Genomic DNA, 6,000 nt, shown 5'->3' on the forward strand with positions numbered 1-6,000 from the left:
ATTAACAAAAGCGGGAGGAGAGGTCTTCGGATGAGAGTGGTTGAAAATTTCCGACCATAATGTATAAAATGCGGTGAAAAAAAGGTGTGATAGAACACTAAAAGGTGGAGCGGAAGTGTTCGGCTGCAAGAAGGTGTGAATGTCCGACTATATTTGGTGAAAAGCAGGTGAAGCAAGGTCTGAATGCCCAACCTTACATCATCAAAAGCGAGATCAGAGGTGTTTGGCTGCAAGAAGGCCATAGTTTGCCAAAAGCGGGTAAGGTGCGAATGTCCGACTAAATATCAACAAAATTTGGGGCGGAGGTCTTCGGATGCAAGTGGGTGTAAATATCCCAGCATACAAGTATGGTGGAGAGGAAGCTGTGAATAGCCGACCATAGTTTGGAAAAAGCGGGTAAGAAAAGGTTTGAATGCCCGAACATACACCATCAAAAGAGGGAGCGGAGGTGTTCCGCTGTACGAAGGTGTGAATGTCCGACCATACTTGGTAAAAAGCGGGTAAGAAAAGGTTAAAATACCCGACTGTACACAATCAATAGCGGGAGCGGATGTGTTCGGCTACAAGAAGATGTGAAAGTCCGACCATGGTTTGTAAAAAGCGGGTAAGAAAAGGTGCGAATGTCCGACAATGTATGATCAAAAGAGAGAGCGGAGGTTTTCGGATACAAGAAGGTTTGAATGTCCCACCATAGTTTGTAAAAAGCGGGTAAGAAAAGCTTCGAATGCCCGACTATACACCATCAAAAGCGGGAGCAGAGGTGTTCCGCTGTAAGACGGTGTGAATGTCCGACCATAGTTGGTAAAAAGCGGGTAAGAAAAGGTTAAAATACCCGACTGTACACAATCAATAGCGGGAGCGGAGTTGTTCGGCTACAAGAAGGTGTGAAAGTCCGACCATGGTTTGTAAAAACCGGGAAGAAAAGGCTCGAAAGCCCGACTATACACCATCAAAAAGAAGGTTTGAATGTCCATCAATAATTGCTTTAAAACAAGAAAGTAAATTTTCGAATATCAAACCGCACATGATCATAAGCGGGAGAGGAGGTGTTCGGCTGCAAGAAGGTGTGAATGTCCACCCATAATTCATGAAAAATGGGTAAAAAAAAAGGTGCGAATGCCTAACAATACATTATCAAAAGCAGGTGTGAATGTCAGATCATTATTTGTAAAAAGCTGATGAGAAAGGGTGAGAATGCCCGACTATACACCATCAAATGCGGGAGCGGAGGTGTTCGGCTCTGAGTAGGTGTGAATCTCCGACCATAATTGCTGAAGAATGTGTTAGAAAAGGTAAGAATGCTGGACCATACATCATCAAAAGCGGGAGAGGTGGTGTTCGGCTGCAAAAAGGTGTGACTGTTCGACTAAAGTTTGTAAAAAGAGGGTAAGACAAGGTGCGAATGCCTGACAGTGTATGATCAAAAGCGGGAGCGGAGGTGGTTCAGCTGCAAGAAGGTCTACATGTCCATCAATAATTGCTAGAAAACATGAAAGAAACTTTTCGAAAATCAAACCGCTCATGATCATAAGTGGGATAGGAGGTGTTCAGCTGCAAGGTGTGAATGTCCACCCATAATTCCTGAAAAATGGGCAAAAAAAAGGTGTGAATGCCCAACCATACATCATCAAAAGCAGGAGTGGAAGTGTTCGGCTACAAGAAGGTGTGAACGTCCAACCAAAATATGTAAAAAGAAGTTAAGAAAAGGTTCGAATATCCAACCAAACATAATCAAAAGCGGGAGCAGAGCTGTTCGACTGCAAGTAGGTGTGAATGTCAGATCATAATTTGCAAAAAGCTGATGAGAAAGGGTGAGAATGCCCGACTATACATCATCAAATGCGGGAGCGGAGTTGTTCGGCTGTGAGTAGGTGTGAATCTCCGACCATAATTGCTGAAAAATGTGTTAGAAAAGGTAAAAATGCCGGTCCATACATCATCAAAAGCGAGAGAGGTTGTGTTCGACTGCAAGTAGGTGTGAATGTCCAGCCATAATTACTCACAAACGGGTAAGAAAAGGTAGTAGCCAGACCATATATGATCAAAACAGGGAGCGGAGGTGGTTCAGCTGCAAGAAGGTTTGAATGTCAAACTAAAGTTCAAATATATTAACAAAAGCGGGAGGAGAGGTCTTCGGATGAGAGTGGTTGAAAATTTCCAACCATAATGTAGAAAATGCGGTGAAAAAAAAGGTGTGATAGAACACTAAAAGGTGGAGCGGAAGTGTTCGGCTGCAAGAAGGTGTGAATATCCGACTATATTTGGTGAAAAGCAGGTGAAGCAAGGTCTGAATGCCCAACCTTACATCATCAAAAGCAAGATCAGAGTTGTTTGGCTGCAAGAAGGCCATAGTTTGCCAAAAGCGGGTAAGGTGCGAATGTCCGACTAAATATCAACAAAATTTGGGGCGGAGGTCTTCGGATGCAAGTGGGTGTGAATATCCCACCATACAAGTATGGTGGAGAGGAAGCTGTGAATAGCCGACCATAGTTTGGAAAAAGCGGGTAAGAAAAGGTTTGAATGCCCGAACATACACCATCAAAATAGGGAGCGGAGGTGTTCCGCTGTACGAAGGTGTGAATGTCCAACCATACTTGGTAAAAAGCGGGTAAGAAAAGGTTAATATACCCGACTGTACACAATCAATTGCGGGAGCGGATGTGTTCGGCTACAAGAAGGTGTGACAGTCCGACCATGGTTTGTAAAAACCGGGAAGAAAAGGCTCGAAAGCCCGACTATACACCATCAAAATGAAGGTTTGAATGTCCATCAATAATTGCTTTAAAACAAGAAAGTAAATTTTCGAATATCAAACCGCACATGATCATAAGCGGGAGAGGAGGTGTTCGGCTGCAGGAAGGTGTGAATGTCCACCCATAATTTATGAAAAATGGGTAAAAAAAAGGTGCGAATGCCTAACAATACATTATCAAAAGCAGGTGTGAATGTCAGATCATAATTTGTAAAAAGCTGATGAGAAAGGGTGAGAATGCCCGACTATACACCATCAAATGCGGGAGCGGAGGTGTTCGGCTCTGAGTAGGTGTGAATGTCCGACCATAATTGCTGAAGAATGTGTTAGAAAAGGTAAGAATGCTGGACCATACATCATCAAAAGCGGGAGAGGTGGTGTTCGGCTGCAAAAAGGTGTGACTGTTCGACTAAAGTTTGTAAAAAGTGGGTAAGACAAGGTGCGAATGCCTGACAATGTATGATCAAAAGCGGGAGCGGAGGTGTTCAGCTGCAAGAAGGTCTACATGTCCATCAATAATTGCTAGAAAACATGAAAGAAACTTTTCGAAAATCAAACCGCACATGATCATAAGTGGGATAGGAGGTGTTCAGCTGCAAGGTGTGAATGTCCACCCATAATTCCTGAAAAATGGGCAAAAAAAAGGTGTGAATGCCCAACCATACATCATCAAAAGCAGGAGTGGAAGTGTTCAGCTACAAGAAGGTGTGAACGTCCAACCAAAATATGTAAAAAGAAGTTAAGAAAAGGTTCGAATATCCAACCATACATAATCAAAAGCGGGAGCAGAGCTGTTCGACTGCAAGTAGGTGTGAATGTCAGATCATAATTTGCAAAAAGCTGATGAGAAAGGGTGAGAATGCCTGACTATACACCATCAAATGCGGGAGCGGAGTTGTTCGGCTGTGAGTAGGTGTGAATCTCCGACCATAATTGCTGAAAAATGTGTGAGAAAAGGTAAGAATGCCGGTCCATACATCATCAAAAGCGAGAGAGGTTGTGTTCGGCTGCAAGTAGGTGTGAATGTCCAGCTATAATTACTCACAAACGGGTAAGAAAAGGTAGTATTGCCAGACCATATATGATCAAAACAGGGAGCGGAGGTGGTTCAGCTGCAAGAAGGTTTGAATGTCCGACTAAAGTTCAAATATATTAACAAAAGCGGGAGGAGAGGTCTTCGGATGAGAGTGGTTGAAAATTTCCGACCATAATGTATAAAATGCGGTGAAAAAAAGGTGTGATAGAACACTAAAAGGTGGAGCGGAAGTGTTCGGCTGCAAGAAGGTGTGAATGTCCGACTATATTTGGTGAAAAGCAGGTGAAGCAAGGTCTGAATGCCCAACCTTACATCATCAAAAGCGAGATCAGAGGTGTTTGGCTGCAAGAAGGCCATAGTTTGCCAAAAGCGGGTAAGGTGCGAATGTCCGACTAAATATCAACAAAATTTGGGGCGGAGGTCTTCGGATGCAAGTGGGTGTGAATATCCCACTATACAAGTATGGTGGAGAGGAAGCTGTGAATAGCCGACCATAGTTTGGAAAAAGCGGGTAAGAAAAGGTTTGAATGCCCGAACATACACCATCAAAAGAGGGAGCGGAGGTGTTCCGCTGTACGAAGGTGTGAATGTCCAACCATACTTGGTAAAAAGTGGAAAGAAAAGGTTAAAATACCCGACTGTACACAATCAATAGCGGGAGCGGATGTGTTCGGCTACAAGAAGATGTGAAAGTCCGACCATGGTTTGTAAAAAGCGGGTAAGAAAAGGTGCGAATGTCCGACAATGTATGATCAAAAGAGAGAGCGGAGGTTTTCGGATACAAGAAGGTTTGAATGTCCCACCATAGTTTGTAAAAAGCGGGTAAGAAAAGCTTCGAATGCCCGACTATACACCATCAAAAGCGGGAGCAGAGGTGTTCCGCTGTAAGACGGTGTGAATGTCCAACCAGAGTTGGTAAAAAGCGGGTAAGAAAAGGTTAAAATACCCAACTGTACACAATCAATAGCGGGAGCGGAGTTGTTCGGCTACAAGAAGGTGTGAAAGTCCGACCATGGTTTGTAAAAACCGGGAAGAAAAGGCTCGAAAGCCCGACTATACACCATCAAAAAGAAGGTTTGAATGTCCATCAATAATTGCTTTAAAACAAGAAAGTAAATTTTCGAATATCAAACCGCACATGATCATAAGCGGGAGAGGAGGTGTTCGGCTGCAAGAAGGTGTGAATGTCCACCCATAATTCATGAAAAATGGGTAAAAAAAAAGGTGCGAATGCCTAACAATACATTATCAAAAGCAGGTGTGAATGTCAGATCATAATTTGTAAAAAGCTGATGAGAAAGGGTGAGAATGCCCGACTATACATCATCAAATGCGGGAGCGGAGGTGTTCGGCTCTGAGTAGGTGTGAATGTCCGACCATAATTGCTGAAGAATGTGTTAGAAAAGGTAAAAATGCCGGTCCATACATCATCAAAAGCGAGAGAGGTTGTGTTCGACTGCAAGTAGGTGTGAATGTCCAGCCATAATTACTCACAAACGGGTAAGAAAAGGTAGTAGCCAGACCATATATGATCAAAACAGGGAGCGGAGGTGGTTCAGCTGCAAGAAGGTTTGAATGTCAAACTAAAGTTCAAATATATTAACAAAAGCGGGAGGAGAGGTCTTCGGATGAGAGTGGTTGAAAATTTCCAACCATAATGTATAAAATGCGGTGAAAAAAAAGGTGTGATAGAACACTAAAAGGTGGAGCGGAAGTGTTCGGCTGCAAGAAGGTGTGAATGTCCGACTATATTTGGTGAAAAGCAGGTGAAGCAAGGTCTGAATGCCCAACCTTACATCATCAAAAGCAAGATCAGAGTTGTTTGGCTGCAAGAAGGCCATAGTTTGCCAAAAGCGGGTAAGGTTCGAATGTCCGACTAAATATCAACAAAATTTGGGGCGGAGGTCTTCGGATGCAAGTGGGTGTGAATATCCCACCATACAAGTATGGTGGAGAGGAAGCTGTGAATAGCTGACCATAGTTTGTAAAAAGCGGGTAAGAAAAGGTTTGAATGCCCGAACATACACCATCAAAAGAGGGAGCGGAGGTGTTCCGCTGTACGAAGGTGTGAATGTCCGACCATACTTGGTAAAAAGCGGGTAAGAAAAGGTTAAAATACCCGACTGTACACAATCAATAGCGGGAGCGGATGTGTTCGGCTACAAGAAGGTGTGAAAGTCCGACCATGGTTTGTAAAAAGCGGGTAAGAAAA

The sequence above is a fragment of the Leuresthes tenuis genome, unplaced genomic scaffold (genome assembly GCF_036924035.1).
Source record: "Leuresthes tenuis unplaced genomic scaffold, fLeuTen1.0.hap1 SCAF_212, whole genome shotgun sequence".
NCBI classification, from domain to species: Eukaryota; Metazoa; Chordata; class Actinopteri; order Atheriniformes; family Atherinopsidae; genus Leuresthes; species Leuresthes tenuis.